Genomic DNA, 22,363 nt, shown 5'->3' on the forward strand with positions numbered 1-22,363 from the left:
TGTGAAGGTGAGAGATGTTTGAGAGGGACCGTGGGCTCCCACCAACTCTCTGGTGTCATATTAAACACCCAGCTACTTTTTGGGCTGTTAAATGTATCGTCTTTACAGCCTTGCCGCCCCCAGCATACTTTGTTTAGTGTTTAGGACATTCCACCTTTATCCATATTTTAAGTTTTTGTATATCAAGTTTCTGCCAATCTCTACTCTCCTTCTCTGGACATCTGCTAACATATGTCATAAGTCTTTTTCAAGGTATTTTTCAAATGTTGGCATATTTCAGACAATAGGCAATGAATGAATGTCTTCCAACCAAAAATGACTTCTGAAAATCCTTTGTGGAGAGAAACAAAAAGGCATTAGGAGTAATAATATTCAGTAATTTCTATATTATTGAAATAATAATTTCTATATAATTGAAAGAGCTCTGGGTAGGCTCTTTTTAAAAAAACCATATGGTAGAGGCAATGATAAAATATTTACAAGAACAATGTTGGGGAAGGCAAAATAAAAGTTCTGTTATCTCTGTGAAATGTGAAAGACTTCAAAATACATCAGAGTCCAGCCCTGTAAAAATAATCCCAAATGTAAGTCTTAACTAAGATTTTAAGAGGTTAAAAAATATTCTTTATATTTGTTGGTGTTAACTGATTATCAATAACAGTTCCATCCAGTATGGAGATATATATCTGTATATATGTCTCTCTCTCTCTCTCTCTCTCTCTCTCTCCATATATATATATATATATATATATATATAATAAGTTTATATAATTATGAAGGTGTTCTGAGCACTAAATTGTCTACCACATAGAAAATCATGAGGAAATGAAAGGGATTTTTGCGTGAATAAAGATATTTGGCTTCAAAGACTCATAAATATGTCAAACATGACCCCAGTCAGTGGGATTTTTGACAACTTTCATTAGTCCCTATAACGACTTGCCCCAAGCCATCTACTTTTCTACCACATCACTTTATGACATGTTGTAAAGATGTTTGGGAAGAGGATAATACTGTCAGTGACTAGCTCTCTGGCCTTTCTAGCCTATGGTCTAACCAACTAAAATAGAGTCCAAACAAGCTCACTTGCCTAAGAATAAAACACTATCATTTCCTTTTGTGGAAAATTACCAATTCTTATTGAGATCTTGCTTAACTATGGAGAATATGAAATATTGAAGACATTAAACACTTTGTGTCATCTTGGTTTGGAGGGAAGGAAAAATATAGATATTTAAGAACTCTAATTTGTGTGCAGATTTTGCCTTTAGTCCTGTTTAAATAACCAGTATTTGCTTAAGCAAATGGTACTACCACAAAGAGTGAGATTAAGGCAGTATAAAGGTGTGGAGTTCAACATGCCAGGAGTCCAGTCCTGTTACTTGCCATACCATTTTTGGTTCTGTAGAATGGGCATTACAGTAAGACCTGCCTTAGATTGATTTGAGGATCAAAGGGAAAAAGTAACATCTAAAACACAAAATAGTTACTTAACCCTTTTCCCTGCTCAGCTTCTTGGCTAGGAGAGATCCATACCTCACGCCAGGCTGGAAATTTCTTAGGAGCAAGCTCATTGGCCACAGGCATCAACAAGTTCTGTTTACACTCTCCTTGAGCAAACAGTGGCTGCTGAGCACCCTCCATGCCAAAATAATAAGGAAGAAAATAAACCCATTATTACAGTATTCTTCATTTGGCAATATGAACTGATCCAACAAGTTTGGGGGCTTCCAACCCCCAAATGGGGAAAAACTAGTCCAATGTAGACTAGCCCATCTCTGTTCTTAATCTTCATATAAATTTCTTGTGAGCTTGTGTTGGGTGTTAATGGCAGGGACTCTTTTCAGGCCAAGGCTAACCCTAATGACAATAATGCTATATATAGTCCATCTTCGAAACACCTCTCTGGATCTAATCAGGAAAAAGAGAGGTTTAGCTTGAGGCCTAAACTGAGGTGGCAAAGAACTGGGAATTGTACCCTGCTGGACGTGTGCTGGAGCTTGGCGTTCTTTTCACAGTTTTACAATAATCAGGGTCACCAGTGGAACTAAACATCCTGTATGATGTTTGTCTTCATGAATCATTTCTTTAACCTGTGCTAGCTCAGGCGAAGTGCTAAGAGCCAAAGGTCTGTTTTCCATAGCACAATGGATCTAAATCAAATGAGAGAGGAATAGAAAACCCTTTAACATGATCTCCCTTGTCCTGAGGTTGAGTGCTAATTGCCCCCAAAGGGACTTCCCAATCTATATTGAAAAGCTCTTGGGGTTGAGCAATCTGGAAGACATGGATTGGAATAAATTTTTTTGAGTGAGTGATGATTCTGCCCTTTACTAACAATGCAAGTCAATTAACTTTTGACTGTCTTGGATTCCTGATCTGTAAAAGAAGGATGGTGATACCTATCTCACAGGGATGTTGTAAGGATTAAATTAAATTGGAGGACACATGTAAAGAGTCTACTGCATACCTTGACATATCACAGGTGCTCAAGGAATATTGGTAGACAGAAAAGTTAAGCACACAAATAATGACCCATAAATGATGACATAAGTTTAATGTGTGGTCACAATGCAGGGTGGTAGGAGAGAGGCGGATAGGAAAAGAAATAAGAGTTGGGCCCGGCGCCTTTGCACACTCCTATAATACCAGCAACTTGGAAGGCTGAGACAGGAAGATGGCGAGTTCAAAGCCAGCCTCAGCAACTTAGCAAGACCCTAAGCAACTCAGTGCTCAGTGAGACCCTGTGTCTAAATAAAATAAATAAAAGGCATAGAGTGCTGAGGCATAGAGTGCTGGTGAGGGGCAAGTTGAGGATTTTTGTCAGGATTTTAGAGTGAGCAGTTAGTAGGAGTTCCTAGCCCAGATGCAGAAAGAACAGTGTTAGAGAGCAAAGTGATCCCTTTTTTTTTTTTTCCTTCCAGCCTCCCTGGGATCAGCCCTTGTCGCAGGTGGTGAAATCCTGAGTCTTTGGCACACCCCTTCACTGTGTGATCGTGGTTTTTAGGTTTTATTTCCTTCTGTTTGGGTCTCACACATTAACTAAGGCTTGAACTCCACAGGGAAATGGGCAGATCTAGAAAACTTTCAGGGCCCCTGATCTTTCGGGAAATATTTATATAAGATTTAAACTGAGTCTTGTGGTTTGGGACCATCAAGTTTGGATGCTAAAAATACCTGCCATATTTGAAGAAGAGGGAGACCATTTATCATGAAGTACTTGGTCTCCCTCTTATAGGAGCAGGATTTCTGTTTTCGTTCGCTATCAGAGACGGCTAAGGAATAATACATTCTTGGGCTCTGAAGGCATTTAAGAAGACATTTTGTTTATTTTCCTGACTCAAGGTGAGGGTGTACCAAAACCAAACCAGACTGATAAGTATTAGACTTATTTAAAAATTTTAAAGTTACAAAATGGTGCATTTCATTGGTGCGTTGGAAAATATAGGTTACAAAAGGAAAGATGATAAAAACCGCCTATGGTTCCATCACTTGAACTATCATTTTTATGTATATACTTGTGAGAGAAAGAGGCAGATAATGGTACAGAGTGCGGGGTATGGATAAAACTGGCCGAGCTGGGTTCAGCTTCCAGCTCCTTCTCTTAGCAACTGACCTAGGGAAGTTATTTGATCCCTTCATGCCTCTCTTTCTACATCTTTAAAATAGGAATATTGGGGGCCAAGTATGTAGCTCAAAGGTAGAGCACCTTCAGTAGCCTGAATGAGGCCCTGGGTTATATCCACAGTACCACAAAAAAAGAAACAATGAATACTAATAACATTCACTTGATTATTATACAAGAGAGTTAATACATGCAACATGCTTGGGACAGTTCTTGGTGCATAGTAAGTGCTCAATAAATGTTAACTATTATTATATTTTTAGTGGAAGCATAATCAACTTTGTCTTACAATAATAAAAACTATTAATAATTTAAGGGTGATAGGAGTAGGTCTAATAATAAGTAGATGTGAAAGATATTCTGAGGAAAATGTTGGTGGAACTTGGTAAAGAGAGTCGAGGCGGGGGGGGGGGGGCACAGCACTCTAGCAGTGCTGCTCCACATGGTGGCCTCCAGCCACATGTGGACAGGGAGCACTTGAAGTGTGGCTAGGACTTCTAAGAAAAATGGATTTTTAATTTCATTTTGATTAAGTGAAAGTTCAAATATATTCAATTCAATTATTGAAAACCCTTTAACTGTGTTTGGAACAGCCTGGGTATATGAATCTACTTTCTCAACTATCAACTTTATGAAATCTAAATAGAGATCAGTATTTCCCATGCTGATTTAGTGTCTAGACTGAGATGTCCTATAAAATTTAAAAAATACACGTCAGATCTAGAAAACTAAATAAAAAAGAAAGAAAAGGACTGGGACTGTGGCTCAGTGGTAGAGCGCTCACCTCGCACGCGTGAGGCACTGGGTTCGATCCTCAGCACCACATTAAAATAAAATGAAGATGTCCTCGGGCTGGGGATGTGGCTCAAGCAGTAGAGCGCTCGCCTGGCATGCGTGCGGCCCGGGTTCGATCCTCAGCACCACATACAAACAAAGATGTTGTGTCCGCCGAGAACTAAAAAATAAATATTAAAAAAAAAAAAAGTAAAATAAGTCAATAATGTTTTATGCTGATTTCATGTCAAAATGATAATGTAGGCATTATCTAAGTAAGATATATTATTAAAATTAATTTCACCTGTGTCTTTTCACTCTTTAAAGTGTGGCTGCCAGAAAATTAAAAGTCCTGAATATGGCTCACATTATTGTGGGACATTGTTGGCCTGGAGGTAATGGCTGTGCACATCTGGCACCTGCCTGATTCTCCCATTTTTAGCTACATTATTAGCCTTTGCTTTTTATTTATTTATTCTTTTTTTTTTGGCACTGGGGATTGAACCCAGGGGTAATAACCACTGAGTCACATCCCCAGTCCCTTTTAATCTTGAGACAGCTCTTGCTAAGTTGCTGAGGGTCTCCTTCAGTTCAAAATTGGCCTCAAACTTGCAATCCTCCTGCCTCAACCTCCTGATCCACTGGGGTTACAGGTATGCACCACTGAACCCAGACCTCACCTTTTCATCTGAAAAATGGGAAAGATTTAGTTCTTGTCATTTATGGGATCACTGGGAGGATTAAGCAAAGTGATGTTTGGAAAATGCTTGGCAAAATGCATAGCATGTTTAGCTCAATAAATGTGCCTGTTGCTATTTTATGATCTGCTTTTAGCAAACTTTACAGGATCATCATTGAATGGTCTTGTATGACACCATTTTAGGGATGAACTGGAAGAACGACCCTGGCTACTCTCTAAGGCTAACCCTTTCACTTTGACCTCTGCCTTAGCTCCATCCCTTCTCACCTTCTCATGCAGGCCAGCAGTTCCTTCCATTCTCTGGGTCCTTCATTCTTCCCCTCTACGGAGTCATTCTTACTCACTTTCACATGTGCTGCTTTTTTTCTCTTATCTTAAAAAATAGAAAATTTAGGGCCAAGGAAGAGTGCTTGCTTAGCATGAGTGAGGCCCTGGGTTGGATCCCCCAGCACTGTAAACATAAACAAACGACAGAAATTGACGCCTCTTGATCATTAATATTTTATATTGATTGTCAAAGTGATAATGTGGGCATTAAGATATATTATTAAAATTAATCTCCCTCTAGTTGCCATTCTGTGAAAGTGTTTCCCAATTAGAGCAAAATTGTGTATAATTACTGAAAAATCTTGTGTATAATTACTGTCTCCAAATCTCCTCCCTCCTTCCTCTTTTGAATACCTTCCCCATTAACTTCCATCCCTGTGATTTCCCCAAAACTGCTCCTGCTCAGGTCAATGGTAATCGCTCAGTTTCTATTAGACTTCATCTTCCAGTCTTTGATAGAGTTATGATCACTCTCACTTCCTGGGAACACTTTCTTCTCTTGGCTTCCAGGACACCAGGACTGCTTTTTGGATTTATTTTGTTTTACTACCTCCCTGGTGGCTCTTTTTTTCTTTGTCTCCTTTATGTTTTTCTTCATTGCCTTGAACTCTAAAAGCAGCAGTTTGGTGGGGGTGGGGGTCAGTCACTGAACATCTTTATACCTCTCTTTCCAACCTCTTCTATTTTTATTCCTTTGATCTCGAAAATACATCATGGCTTTGAATATCATCTGTAGGTTGATGGCTCCCAAATTCCTACTTCCAGGATGGACCTTGTCCCTGAACACCTGCCGGGTACAGCTACATCTATGACTTCTCTAAACTACTGTTGGGTTGGCAGCTCAGATTTGCCATGTCCAAACATCTCATCTCCCCACCACCATCAAACACACCTTGCAGAATGTTCCTCACCTCAGCTAATGGCATCCTCTTCCTTCCAGTTGCTGAGACCCCCGAATCCTCACTCCTCTCTCCCTCCTTCCTTCATCCAAATTAATCAGAAAATCTTACTAGCTCTACCTTTAAAATACATCCAGAATTTAACAGCTTCTTATTGCTACCACGGTGCGGGACACCATCTCCTTTCACCCTCAAGATGGCAAGAGTCTCCTAACTAGTTTCTTTGCTTCTACCCTATTTATTGTTTAGTGTTTAGCCAGAGTAAACCTATTGAAAATAAGACAAGAATTTTGTTCTTCCTCTTCTCAGAACCTTCCAAAAGCTTCCTGAGTAGGAACCAATCCCTCACAGTGGCCTAGAAGACCCCTTCTCCTTCCCTCCAGTCTTATCAGCTTCCTTGTTATTTCTCAGACAGGAGGTACAACCTCCTGCCTCAGGACCTTGGCAGTTGCTGTTATTTCCATGTGATTTAATTCTCAGTCACCTTCAGAGTTTTGTCAAAATGCCATCCGGTTCCCTATCCCATTTTCTATTTTATTTTCTCCAGAATGTCTGTACTCCCTAACATACCGGATATTTTACTTATTTCTATCTTTCCCCATCAGTATATGAGCTCCCCGAAAGCAGAGCTTTTTGTGTTTTATTTAATGGTGTCTCCTACACCCCCAACAGTATCTGGTATATTGTGTGGCCTCAACAAATGAATTCAATAGATGATAGTATTCTACCGATAGGGGTTACTTAGCTGATGCCCTGTTGTTTACACTGAAGTTGTTTTGACATCTGGCTGTTATGAGATGGACCTCTCTTTACACGTCCCTTTCACCACATTTATCATTACTTCCTTGGAATGAACAAAGTAATGGAATTAATTGCTGGATTTTCAGGCTTTTCTTATCCATTTCTAAATTACTTTCCAAAAGATTTTTTTTAAAGCTGCTTATTTTTACCAATAATGTATGAGAGATTTTTTTAAGAGAGAGAGAGAGAGAGAGAGAGAGAGAGAATTTTTTAATATTTATTTTTTAGTTTTCGGTGGACACAACATGTTTGTTTGTGGTGCTGAGGATTGAACCCAGCGCCCTGAGCATGCCAGGCCAGCGCGCTACTGCTTGAGCCACATCCCCAGCCCCCAAGAGAGAGATTTTTTTTTCTACCACCATCAATATGTATTTTTTCCATCTTTACCAACTTTACAGTGCAAAAACTAATCTCATTGTTATTTAAATATTCTTTCATTTATTCCATTACTTTTGAACACAGCATTCATTTTCTACTCGTCTTCATTCACTGTTTAAATTATATTTAATTATATAATAATTGATATGTACCAAATATGCACATACATAAGTTTTCAACCCACACCCAATTTAGGAACTAGGATGTAATCCACAATGGCAGAACTTCCTGGGAGTTTTTCTCCAGTCCCAGTCCCAGAGGCAACAGCTGCCCTGAAGTTTGGTTTTTCTGTTCTTTTAACTTTTTTATGTTTTTCATCTACATATATAGTATCCTTCTATCTTATTTAATTTTGTTTAATTTTTACCTTTATAATAATATATCATACTTTATGTAATATTTGATTTTATAGCAAGGCATGGTGACACACACATGTAATTCCAGCAACTCAGGAGGCTAAGGCAGGAGGACCACAAGTTTGAGGCCAGCCTCAGCAACTTGGTGAAGCCCTGTCTTGAAGAAGAAAAAAAAAATGATCTTCTAACTCAGTGTGAAGCTTCTAAACTCATTCATGTTATTGTATGTTAAAATACACACATGCACACACATACACACACATATATACATATATCTTTTTTCCTTTCTTTTCTTTTTTTTTTTTTTTGGTACTAGGAATTGAACCCCTGGGCACTTTACAATTGAACTACATTTTCAACTCTTTTTACTTTTTAAGATAGGGTCTCTAAGTTACTGAGGCTGGCCTTGAATTTGCAATCCTCCTACCTCAGCCTCCCCAGTCCCTGGGATTATAGGCATTCACCACCGCACCCAGCTCTATGTTACTATATTTCATTCATTTTCAGTGTTTAAAATATTCCTTGTGTAAATATTCCACATATTTTAAATTCATTCTTCTGTTGATAGACACTTGAATTTCCAGTCTTCTGTTATTCCAAACAATACTGAGATGGATATTGTTGAGTCAGTCTCCTGGTACAAAGGTACACATTTCTCAGGGTCATGAGTCTCAAGGTATCATCATCTTAGGGTAGAATAAATAGAAGTTTTACTAGATAGGAGATAGCTACCACTCGGGCTCTCAGGAAAGAGTCCTGTGGGCACATCTAACCCTCCATGCTTCCCCTTAAAGTTTGCCTTTCCATTCAGGATGAATTGTAAAAAGAGAGGCTTAATGCTATCTTAGACACTGGAAGGACTAACTTCTGAAAAAAGGGCATTACCAAGAACTGTCTTGCCTCTAAAACATTTAGATAACTTCTGCAAATATGGATCTTGTTCATTGCCATTTAACAAGGGAAGTCTTCTTTGCCGGGGGTGGTACTTACTTATTTTAAAGGTATTGTTAACTAGAGAACTTTACATTCTTAAACCAGATGTAGCTTCTTCGGCCCAGATAACCTTTCAAATGCAAATTAAAAAATTTATACTGGTTAGCTTTTGCTGTGTAACAAACCTCTCCAAGGCTTAGTGGTTTAAACAATAGCCATTGTTTAGCTCATAATCCTGCAATTTGACTGGGTGTTTCTTCTGGTCTGGTGTAGCATGGCTGATTTCTGCTGGGCTCCCTTATGTGACTGCGGTCACCTGGTGGGTTGACTGAAGTCTAGGTAATCTAGGATGGCCTCTTCAGATTTCAGCCTAGCAGTTAATAGCCTATTGGTGGGGGTGCCCATGTTTTTTTCTACATGGCCTCTCATTCTCCAGCAGGCTAGCTTAAACTCACTTACATGATGGTCTCAGAGTTCCAAGGCAATAAGAGCAAATCTCAAAGTGCAAGTTCTTTTCAAGTCTATGTCATATTTCCTAATGTCTTAGTCAATGCCTATGTCATATTTCCTAATGTCTCATTAGCCAAAGTAAGTCATATGGCCAGACTCCTCTCCCCTTCCTCATCTTATTCCTCCTCTGGTACCAGGAATTGAACCCAGGGGCACTAAACCACTGAGCCACATCCCAGCCTTTTTTATGTTTTATTTTGAGACAGGGTCTCATTGAGTTGCTTAGGTCCTCACTAAGTTGCTGAGGCTGGCTTTGAGCTTATGATCCTCCTGTCTCAGATCTCCCGAGTTGCTGGGATTACAGGCATATGTCACCATGTCTGGCTCAGGATCTACTTTTGATGGGAGGCCCTGAAAAGACACACTGTGAATGAGCATACATATAAGGATGGAAAGAATTTGTTACTACTATTATAGTCTATCACTGTGAAACGCAGAGTTGATACAAATAACTAAGTGCTCATAGTTACAACTTTGGTTTGGTACTATGAAAAAGTGAAGGATATGATATGGGAACCTAGTTTATCATATACTACACATCTTTAATATCTTTCAGCATCTTACTGGAAAGATGGCATCTGAGAACTTTTTTTCAGTGCTGGGGATTGAACCATGGGCCTCTGAAAACTTTTAGTTACTATTTCTGTTGGCATAGATCCCTACTTAAGGCAAATAGCAAGAAAATACACTGCATTCATGAAATATCACACACATGGCAAAGCATACAAAGTATTGATTTGGGAATAGGACGGAACTCCAAGTTTCTTGATTCCCTTTTGGTCTGTTGAATACTATTTTCAAGTAGCTTATTGTTTTTATAACACTGCTACCTTCTTACTCTAATTCAAAATATATAGACTATAAAAAGGACCCAGTACTTACCCAAAATTCCATGAGTGACTACCCTTTCTGTAAACATTTGGTTATATCTTTCAGACTTTGCTTTTCTTATAGACTTTCTACATATTTATATTTATATGAAAATATATTTACACTGGTAGATATAAATATAAAATTATCCACAAGTGGGATCATACCACACATGCTATTTCACAGCTTACTTTTTGTGCAATGATATGCAGGGGACATTGCTATGTATTAAAAATGTAGGTCTAAGCTGGCTTCAGTGGCATACTCCTGTAATCCTAGCAGCTTGGGAGGCTGAGGCAGGAGGATCCCGAGTTCAAAGCCAGCTTCAGCAAAAGTGAGGTGCTAAGCAACTCAATGAGCCTGTCTCTAAATAAAATACAAAATAGGTTTGGGATGTGGCTCAGTGGTTGAGGGCCTCTGAGTTTAATTCCTGGTACCAAAAAACAAACCAAAAATAATGTAGATCTAGAGGCTGGGGTTGTGGCTCTGTGGTAGAGCGCTTGCCTAGCATGTGTAAAGCACTGGGTTCAATTCTTAGCACCACATATAAATAAATAAATAAAAATAAAGGTCCATCAACAACTAAAAATATATAAACATATAAAAGTAAGTCTACTTCATCATATTGAAGGCTGCATAGAGTTGTGTAGCATGTATATAATTTAATTTTTATAACCAACTAATTCAGATGGTTTCTAATTTCTCTTAACATAAATAATACTGAAGTGAACACCTTTGCATACATATTTGTAGCTCCATTTGCTTCAAATTTCTTTCCTTTTCTTTTTCTTTTTTTTCCTTTTGGCATCACAGATTGAACTTGGGGATACTTAACTACTGATTCACATCCCTGGCCCTTTTTAAAATTTTTTAAAATTTTGAAACAGGGTCTTACTGAGTTGCTTATGGCCTCACTAAATTGCTGAGGCTGGCTTTAAACTCTCCATTCTCCTGCCTCAGCCTCCCAAGCTGCTAGGATTATAGGCATGCACCACCACACCTGGCTTCTATTATTTTTCAGTTAACTCTTAAATTATGTTTCTAGATATGGGGATTCTTTGACTAAAAGGCATATATATTTTATATTGTTCTATATTACTTAATTGCTTTCTTGGAGAAATTGCCCCGATTTTTAACTTTCTGTTAGTCTTGTACACACTTCCCCCTTTCCTACATCCTTTGCAATGCTAACAATCCTTTAAAACTTTGATAAATTAACAAGCAACACACACACACACACACTTTCATTCTTGCTTAGTTCATAATGAGGAGCTTCACATGTTTCAAAAAGGTACCCACTTAAAACTCCCAAGTGAACTAAGAGCTGTTCTAGAAGTTGTTACTGCAACTGAGAGAGATTTTTCTGGATCCTCCTCCTGCTGTTTCTGCCTCCCAGTGTGCAGTTTCTTGCACCAACCTGTATACACAATTTAGTATTTCCTAGGATGCTAAGAATTCATCTACATACCTGCAAACACACCAAGCAACACCAATAACAGTAATACAATCCTCTTGACCAGTGCATTCTTCACTGATGATTTTTTTTCAGAAGGAAGGGAATTAATTTACTCCTCAGCAGCATTATAAAAATCCATATGTAACCAAACATAATGGTCTCGCAAAGCCAACAAGCACAACCACGAGATAAAAAATGAAAAAACCTTTTTGATTTGCAGCAAGTAAGAATGACACTGAGGATAACTTCCCAAACACAGGAGGCAAGGGGAACTGGGAAGAGTTCTGCATATCCATATTGGAAAGGCACGTCATCACATGTAAAGATGGGCACATTTCTGAGCATACTCAGTTTGAGATCATTCTGTTTCAATCATTGCATGTTCAAAAATGGCAGCTGAGAATGCACCTGGGGTGGAGAATTTAGCATTTATAATGAGACCATAATAAGCAAAGTTTATTCCAGGTCACCAAAAAATTGACTCTATGATCTTAACTGCTTAAACTGGTTTCTTGTGGTTCTCTGGAGGGTCTTATCTGAAAACAAACAAACAAGTTGAAGAGATGTTAGCAGATGTTAGCTCCTTATGTAGAGGAGCAGCAGCTTCTTTCCCTACAAACACAGGTGCTTGGCCCTTAAAGTTCCTGCCTAGCAAAGAACACCTATAACTCATTCTTATTTATTTATTTGTTTGTTTATATGTGGTGCTAAGAATCGAATCCAGTGCCTCATACATGCTAGGCAAGCGCTCTGCTACTGAGCCACAATCCTAACCCCTATAACTCATTCTTTTTTTTTTTAATTTTTTATTGTTGGTTGTTCAAAACATTACAAATTTCTTGACATATCATATTCCACACTTTGATTCAAGTGGGTTATGAACTCCCACCTTCACCCCATACACAGATTGCAGAATCACATCAGTTACACATCCATTGATTTACATATTGCCATACTAGTGTCTGTTGTGCTCCGCTGCCTTTCCCATCCTCCACCCTCCCCCCTCCCCACCTCTCCCCTCCCCTCCTCTCCTCTCTCTCTACCCCCTCCACTGTATAACCCTGAGGGTCTCCTTCCATTTCCATGCAATTTCCCTTCTCTCTCCCTTTCCCTCCCACCTCTCATCCCTGTTTAATGTTAATCTTCTTCTCATGCTCTTCGTCCCTACTCTGTTCTTAGTTACTCTCCTTATATCAAAGAAGACATTTGGCATTTGTTTTTTAGGGATTGGCTAGCTTCACTTAGCATAATCTGCTCTAATGCCATCCATTTCCCTGTAAATTCTATGATTTTGTCATTTTTTAATGCAGAGTAATACTCCATTGTGTATAAATGCCACATTTTTTTTATCCATTCGTCTATTGAAGGGCATCTAGGTTGGTTCCACAGTCTTGCTATTGTGAATTGTGCTGCTATGAACATCGATGTAGCAGTGTCCCTGTAGCATGCTCTTTTTAGGTCTTTAGGGAATAGACCGAGAAGGGGAATAGCTGGGTCAAATGGTGGCTCCATTCCCAGCTTTCCAAGAAATCTCCATACTGCTTTCCAAATTGGCTGCACCAATTTGCAGTCCCACCAGCAATGTACAAGTGTACCCTTTTCCCCACATCCTCGCCAGCACTTGTTGTTGTTTGACTTCATAATGGCTGCCAATCTTACTGGAGTGAGATGGTATCTTAGGGTGGTTTTGATTTGCATTTCTCTGACTGCTAGAGATGGTGAGCATTTTTTCATGTACTTGTTGATTGACTGTATGTCCTCCTCATCCCTGGGATGCAAGGCTGGTTCAATATACGGAAATCAATAAATGTTATTCACCACATCAATAGACTTAAAAATAAGAACCATATGATCATCTCGATAGATGCGGAAAAAGCATTCGACAAAGTACAGCATCCCTTTATGTTCAAAACTCTAGAAAAACTAGGGATAACAGGAACATACCTCAATATTGTAAAAGCAATCTATGCTAAGCCTCAGGCTAGCATCATTCTGAATGGAGAAAAACTGAAGGCATTCCCTCTAAAATCTGGAACAAGACAGGGATGCCCTCTCTCTCCACTTCTGTTCAACATAGTTCTCGAAACACTGGCCAGAGCAATTAGACAGACGAAAGAAATTAAAGGCATAAAAATAGGAAAAGAAGAACTTAAATTATCACTCTTTGCAGATGATATGATTCTATACCTAGCAGACCCAAAAGGCTCTACAAAGAAACTATTAGAGCTAATAAATGAATTCAGCAAAGTGGCAGGATATAAAATCAACACGCATAAATCAAAGGCATTCCTGTATATCAGCGACAAATCCTCTGAAATGGAAATGAGGACAACCACTCCATTCACAATATCTTCAAAAAAAATAAAATACTTGGGAATCAACCTAACAAAAGAGGTGAAAGACTTATACAGTGAAAACTATAACTCATTCTTAACCCTTTCAAATTTCTGTCAGCTGCTTCTCCTCCATCCAGCCAGGAGTAGAAACGGTCCACCTTGTCCATACTACACCTCAACTCCCCTCTCCTCTCTATATCTCCCCACCTTGTTGGTCTTCAGGGAGAAGCTGGTTTGGCCTGAAAAGCAGAGTTGATCATCACATATATCACTCCAATCTACTTGTAGTTATAAATTTGGTTAAGTGCTATGAAAGAAAACTGAAGGATATGATGAGAGATTATTACAAGGAGAGAATTTAGATGGAGAAGATTAAAGCAGGCCTCTCTGAGAGTGAGTTTTAGCTGTGATCTGAAGGCTGTGGAGGATTTTGACAGGTGAAGATGAGGAAGCAGGCTCCCAGGCAGGAAGCAGTCTGGTGCTTAGGAATGGACAGATGGCCGGTTTGGCCAAACCACATAATCTTACCCTTGAAAAATGAAAACGTATATCCCCAGTTAGAAGACTCAAACAATTAAAGGCGGATGTGAGATTTTAATCTAAGTTTGGAGCATGGATTTTATTTTTAAAATGTTATTTGCTTTTTCATTATAAAAGTAACACATACTCAAAATAATAATTCACACTTATGAGTGTTCTAAGTGACCTACATGTATTAACAAATAATAAAATGTTAAACACATTTAGCCTGACAATAACTCTATGAGGTAAGCACTATTAATATCTTTCCCCCACTCTATCTCACATTATTCTTTTTCTTTCCTTTTCTATGTTTTTCCATAGCACTGTTTGCCATCCAATATATACTCTACATATACACATATGTATGCATGCACACACATATTTATTTTAATTGTCCATCTGTTCTGACGAGAATATAACTGCATGGAGGGCCAGTATTATTATATGCTGTCTTAATTTTTGTATTACTGTGCCTGCCACAATAATGGGTACTTAACATTTTCCCTGAATAAAATCCCATTGTGTAGATGATGAAACTTAAGAAGTTATAGAGACACGAGCCTGTCTGTAGTTACTCAGCTTTAGCAAAAGGGCAGGAACTCAGGCAGCTGGATTTTTAGCCACCATACAATTTTCTGCCTGTGCCTGCCAAAGATACAAAAAGTACAAAGGTTATAGTCCCCAAAGGTTCAACATATATATTCTTTTTGAAATGCTTTATGCCCGAAAAAGTACATCTATGTTTTTAACTTTCCATAAATAGCACGGGAGAATATTTGTCCCATTCTATATTCTACTGTTTTTATTGTTAGCTCTACCTCTTCTTTTATTTTTTAACATATATTTTTAGTTGTAGATGGATACAATATCTTAATTTTTATTTATTTATCTTTTATATGGTGCTGAGGATCAAACCCAGTGCCTCACACGTGCTAGGCCAGCGCTCTACCACTGAGCCCCAGCCCCAGCTCCCTGCCTCTTTATTTTTAACAACTAAATTGCAATTCATTGTATGTTTATTCCATAATTTATTGAAGCTGAAACTTTTTGATGAATAGGTTGATTCCATCACTTATATTATAACAATGCTACAGTGAACATCCTCCTACATATTGATGCAGCCTTGAGTCTATCTATGGAATGAAACATTAAAAGCAGAATTAGTGCCTCAAAGAGTAGAAGTGTTCATTGTTTCCTTAGGAGTGTGTCAGGTTGACAGCATGGAGTTTTAAAGACATCATTAGCTTCTCCCCGTGTAGGCAGCTGACAGGTTCTGGGGAGGCATTGGCTGTGAGGACATACAGAAGAGCTCATTGTCACCTGGGATGACTGAGACAGGGAGGGCCCAGCAGAAGGCTGAAGAGCCTGTTGGCTTTATCAAGCTGCCAGCTTGTCCGAGTCAGGCAGGCAGTGGCTAATTCTGCCAAATTTCTTGAGAATAAGTTAAACTCATAGTTTTTGCTCCGTCTGTACTGTTCCTCTGGTAAGTGATAAAAATTGTGCGGCTTGTCACATTTCTTTCTTAAGCTCTCCTTCTATGTTATACCAGATAAAGAGCAGAACAGATAATTATAGTTAGTGCTTGACAGCTGCTGGAAAAAAAATACATTTTTCATACTTCCTAAGATCTTTACTCTTCAAATTCCTTTAAGTGCGAGAAGCCTAATATGGGGTTATCACCTATTTTTTAATCTTCAATTTGTCATGTATCCTTAAAAGCATTTTGAAAAGATCCACAAGACTTGCATTGTGAAAAATAGATCGAACTTCACAGGCCCAGAAAATGGTTTTCTAAATCTGCATCTTAGTGCTGTTACGAAAAAAAAGGCAAAAATATATATATATATATATTGGACACTACTTGGAATAAGTCTGCATACTAAGCAGAGCATCCCTTTCTCACTCCATGCAAAACAGTTGTTGTTTTTTAAAGCTATTTCTGAATTAGAAAGGAAAGTGAAAATTGGCTTTTTGCTTGAAATTGATTATTTTGACCTCCAACCCCAATCACATGAAAATAAGAGAGTGAATAGTAAACCATCAAGAGAAAAGATATAGACATCAATTATCTGCTCACCTGGCTTCGTACAAATTCTTATAAGAATGGTCTGGCTCTCGGTAGCATTTGGGGGAAAGTCAGGCATGTCAAGCCCTCAATTAGTTGCTCAGTAAATTTTTTAAAATGTATTTTTGTTGTAGATGAGCACAATGCGTTTATTTATAATTTATTTTTATGTGGTGCTGAGGATCGAACCCAGTCCTCTTAACTGTGAAGCAAGCACTCTACCCCTGAGCCACAACCCCAGCCCTGCTCAGTAAAATTTTGAATGAATAGGTCAACTTATTTCCATTGGTAAAAATATTTAAAAGATTGGTGTTAGAGCCTTCTTTTACAAATATTAATAAAACTATGTGGACCACCTATTAAGGAAAAGAAGTAAGGAGTAGTACCCAAACATAAAATTAACAAAGGCTAGCAGGAAGTCAGAAGACAACAAAGAACCATGAAAAGAGAAAAAGCAGATTCTTTTAAAATTTTCATATATATTTTTAGATGTTGATAGACCTTTATTTTATTCATTTATTTATATGCAATGCTCAGAATCGAACTCAGTGCCTCACACATGGTAGGCAAGTGCTCTGCCACTGAGCTACAGTTCTAGCCCCAAAGACCCGTGGAGGGTCTTTGGCATCCAAATATCTGATGTAGGGAAGGGAAACATCTTTTCTTCTGACACAAGAAATTTCCTATTTACAGTTAAGCAATATAGCCGGTCACTTGATGGAGGACACTTTGTCTCCAACATTCATTTCCTTCACCCTATATACTTTCTATTTTTTATCCTTTAGAATATTGACAAACACTGTCCAGATTGGTACCTGGTTCCGGAGAATAGGTATTACCAGAGTACTTGCAGTTTGAAAATATCCATGACCGATTTCCTCTAGAAATCATGTGTTATTGTGTTTTTTTCCCACCAAATACTTATTTTTTCTCTTATATTTAAAAACTTTAATCCTCTGAACTTTATAGCAATTCACTCACCAAGTATTTATTGAACATAATGGATTGATAATAATATAGAAGAATTATGTATGAAACCAATCCCCATGGAGCATACAGGGAACAAGCAGTTAGATGCAGTTAGAAATAGAGACCAAGTGCATGATGGGATGAGGTCAGAGAGGAAGGAGCCGTGAGAGGGCACAGCCTCTGGAGACCCGAGTCATATCCCAGGCGATGCTTCACTGGCTGCGACACTCAGGCAAATCGCTGAATCTCAGTGTCTCATTTAACAAAGGAGCACACCATGTTTGTTTAATTCAAAAGATTATTGTGGAAATGAGAAATAAGGCATGCACACTGACTATTTGTATTAGTTTCTAAGGTTGCTGGAACAAAGTATCCTAAACTAAGTGGCTTAAAACAACTGTAATTTATTCTCTTGCAGTCCCTGAAGCTAAAAGTCAAAGTGTCAGTGGGGCCATACTCTCCCTGACTGCTCTAGAGAAGAATGCTTCCTGGCATCCTCCTAGCCTCTAGCGGCTACTGGCAGTCCTTGGTGTTTCTGGCTTGCAGTTGCAAGCGTCCAGCCTCTGCCTCCATCATTCCACGGAGCCCTTTCTGTCTCCACAGTGCCTAAGCACACTTGTCATTGCATTTAGGGCTCATCCTAATCAAATATGACCTCATCTCAGTTAATAATATCTGTGAAGTTACAGCTTCTTAATAAAATTACATTCTGACGTCACTGGTAGCCATGGATTTTGGAGGGACACTATTCAACCCACTACACCAGCGCAAGGTTTATACTCAATAAGTGGAGGCTATAATGGTTATCAAGTACCATAACGCTAAAGAGTAGAGAAAAATTGTGTGGGCTAGAGTGGTTAAGGAGATCTTCACAAGGGAAGAAGATGACTTTAAAGAAGTGGTAAAATTTAAATAAAAACTGAAGATGTAGTAGGTATCAGGTGGGAAGAACAGCATATCAGTATTTTAACAATAGAGTTATTAATCTTGTAAAATCAGATATTAGTGAGACAGAAATCTCCCATGGCCCAGTAGGAATTAAAAACTATAATCTTTGTATTCATGGATAAATGATTATATCAGTTTTCTATTACTTTGTAATGATTACCCAAAAACTTGGCAGCTTAAAATAACAAATATTAGCTGGGCATGGGGGTACACCTTGTAATTCCAACAACTTGGGAGACTGATGTAGGAGGGTTGCAAGAAGGAGGGAAGGAGAACATGTTTAGAAACAAGGTGGGAGCCAGGTTCGGTGGCGCCCGCCTGTAATCCCAGTGGCTCAGGAGGCTGAACAGGAGGATCACAAGTTCAAAGCCAGCCTCAGCAAAAGCAACTTAAAATGACAAACTTAAAATGACACAATTTAAAAATATGACTTAAAATTAAAAATGTAGGGGCTGGAGTTGTGGCTCAGGGATACAGCACTCACCTAGCATGTGTGAGGCCCTGGGTTCCATCCTCAGCACTACATAAATAAATAAAGCTTGTGTGTCCAACAACTACTAAAAATAAATAAATATTTTTTAAATGACAGATGCAAAAAGAATAATTAAATGAATATGTGAATGCTATATAAGCAACTGGATGGGACATTTGACCCTGAGCTTCCTGGTGAACAAAGTAAAAGATGAAAACACTATTCAACAGGTAGTGCTCAGAGGTTAGGAAGAAAACACATGGGAATTTCATTTAGTGGGCAGTTGAGACAGAAAAAATGTACTGATGATATTGCTGAGGCATGAAAATGGAAAAAAGATTAGGATCATTAGAAGACCTACTACACAGAGAGTCACTCATTGGTTAATATGGTCACTAAGATTCTGTAGTATCTATGAACATTATTTCCCAGTATCTATGGAGATTATTATGGGACCAGTGACTTTTTTTTTTTTTTTGTATATGTGTGTACAGATGGAATATATCTTTTTCTTTTTTTTTTTTTTTAACCAGAGTAATTTCCTTTGGCTTCAATTGAAGTAGCAGGGGATATGACGTTTAATTACTATCTACTAACCATTATAGAAGTTGGCACTGCTCAGAGGGAAAGGAAAAAAACGAGAAGGCTTGTTTATCAGTAGGTATGAAATAAGGTATGAAACTGCAGGATTTCTCCTGTTTCCTCCTGTGACTGCTAAAAAAAAAAAAAAAAAACAGGAGCATCCGAGGCCTTCCTGAAAATTAGGAGAATTGGCATTCTGCCTTAATTTCTTCCACCAGATTTCATGCTTGGACCCAGGCCATTTCTGGTCTGGCAAAGCACAAGGTGCTAATTTGCGCTCAGTTCCGGGTAATGTTTTGCTCCGGGTGGCAGAGATGCAAGGTTTGCAAGCGCTGCGTGAAGGAGGTGAGGGTGTCTCTTGCGCTGTCAGTGCTTGGTCGTGGATGGGAGAGGTGGGAGAGGTGGGAGGGACAGAGTCGCGCTCTTACCAATTTTAGCACCATATAAAGGAGCATTTCATTTTCTACCTGGAAGCACAAACCACACACACACAAAAAAAAATTGTGGACTTCAGCGAATGATTTGTAGTTAGGCATTCCGCGTTAGATTCGGTTCTTTTCTACCACCCGCACCTCCCCCTTTTCACCGTGGACCCTATTAGAATTTGCTGGAGACAGCGAGGGCAAGGCAGTGGTCCTGCACCCTCCATTTATTCCGCAAAGCCTCCTGACCCTCTCCAGTTGCTTTCCTGACCTCACAGGGCTCCAGCCGCTCCCCACCAGCCGGTGTCTAACCGCCACCCTCTCCTGTCATCAAGGCCCCCAAGATGAAAAGTAGCTTCCTTCAAAACCCAGGTCATATATTTGTTGACCATTTGTGGTTTTTTTTTTTCTTTTGAGAAGTTTCCGTTTAGTTCTTTTGCCCATTTATCCATTCTGCTTTTTGGTTTTTGGTATGTTAATCCCCTATTGGAGAAGTGCTGGCCAAGATTTTCTCCCATTCTGTAGTTCACGCTTCACACACTCTTTTCCTTTGCTGTGCAGAAGCTTTCTAGTTGGATGGAATCCCACTTATTCATTCTTGGTTTTATTTCTTTTGCTTTGGGAAGGAAGAATTCAATGATGTATCACTTCCTATATGATGGAGTGTTTACCCTATGTTTTCTTCTAAGTTATGAAATTTCTGGTCTAATTCCTAAGTCTTTGATCCATTTGGATTTGAGTTTTGGGCAGAGTGAGAGATGGGAGTCTAGGATAAGGACTACATACCATTTGTTAAAAAGACTCTCTTTTCTGTAAAATATATTTTTGACACCTTTTTCAAATATCATATGTCAATTTGTCTCTGTGTCTTTTATTCTGTTCCATTGGTCTTCATGTTTATTTTGATGCCAATACCATGCTGTTTTTGTTACTATAGCTCTGTAATGTAATATCAGATCAGGTATTGTGATGCATCCTTCTTTGTTTTTCTTTATTTTTTTTTCTTTCTTTTTAATTTAGTATTGCTTCGGCTATTCTGGATCTCTTATTCTTCCAGATGAATTTAAGAAATATTTTTTTTCTAATTCTATGAAGAATATCATTGGTATTTTGCAATCAAGGAAATGCAGATCAAAACTACACTAAGATTTCATCTCAGCTGGGCATGGTGGCACACGCCTGTAATCCCAGTGGCTTGGGAGGCTGAGTTCAAAGCCACCCTCAGCAATGGCGAGGCCCTTAGCAACTCAGTGAGACCTTGTCTCTAAATAAAATACAAAATAGGGCTGAGGATGTGGCTCAGTGGTTGAGTGCCCCCGAGTTTAATCCCTGGTACCAAAAAAAAAAAAAATCTTCTTTCTCCAGTCAGAATGGCAATGATCAAGAATACAAATAATAACTGGGCACAGTGGTGCACTCCTGTAATACCAGCAGCTTAGGAGGCTGAGGCAGGAGGCTCGCAAGTTCAAAGCCAGACTCAGCAAAAAGCGAGGCACTAAGCAACTCAGTGAGACTCTGTCTCTAAATAAAATACAAAATAAGGCTAGGGATGTGGCTCAGTGGTTGAGTGTCCCTGAGTTCAATCCCCGGTACCAAAAAAAAAAAAAATACAAACAATAATAAAGGCTGGTGAGGTTGGGAGTAAAAAGGTACAATTATACATTGTTGCTGGGATTGCAGACTAGTTCAAGCATTCTGGAAAGCAGCATGGAGATTCCTCAAAAAACTAGGGGGCTGGGGATGTAGCTCAGTTGGTAGAGAACTTTCCTCTCAATCCCCAGTACCAGACACACACACACACACACACACATCAAAACAAATAAACAAAAACTAGGGGTGGAACCACCATATGACCCAGATATTTGGGTATTTTCCCCAAAGATCTAAGATTGGCATACTACAGTGATACATCCACCTCAACATTTATAGCAGCACAATTCACAATAGGTAAATTATGGAATCAACCCAGATGCCCATATATAGGTGGATGGATTAAGAAATTGTGGGATACACACACACACACACACAATGGAGTTTCACCTATAAAAAAAATGAAATTATGGCATTTGACAGTAAATGGATGGAAATGAAGAATATGATGCTAAGTGGAACTCAAAATCTCAAAGGTCAAATATTTTCTCTCATATGGGGAAGCTAGAGTAAAATAAAAGAAAGGGGGAGGTAAGGATAGGGTAACATAAAGTAATGTAGAAGAAAGAGATTGAGAGGCAGAGTGGAGGGATGGGTAAGGGGAGGCAATACAGAATGAATTTTCAGAAAATCCTATTATGTGCATATATAAATAATATTTGATAGGGAACTTCACCTTTATGCATAGGTTAAAAAGAACCAATCAAATATAAATTAGTAGACAAGGGAAAGGAAGTCTAGTAGATTAGAGGAAGGGGAATGGGAGAG

At 38.8% G+C, this 22,363-nt stretch overlaps 1 protein-coding gene across 3 annotated transcripts in view; it reads left to right on the plus strand.

Annotated features, from left to right (window-relative positions):
* The window catches only part of Elapor1 (endosome-lysosome associated apoptosis and autophagy regulator 1), an 84,695-nt gene that overhangs the window by 1,002 nt on the left and 61,330 nt on the right, over positions 1–22,363 (plus strand). The gene's annotated exons all lie outside the window — the stretch shown is intronic.

The sequence above is a fragment of the Marmota marmota genome, unplaced genomic scaffold (genome assembly GCF_001458135.2).
Source record: "Marmota marmota marmota unplaced genomic scaffold, marMar, whole genome shotgun sequence".
NCBI classification, from domain to species: Eukaryota; Metazoa; Chordata; class Mammalia; order Rodentia; family Sciuridae; genus Marmota; species Marmota marmota.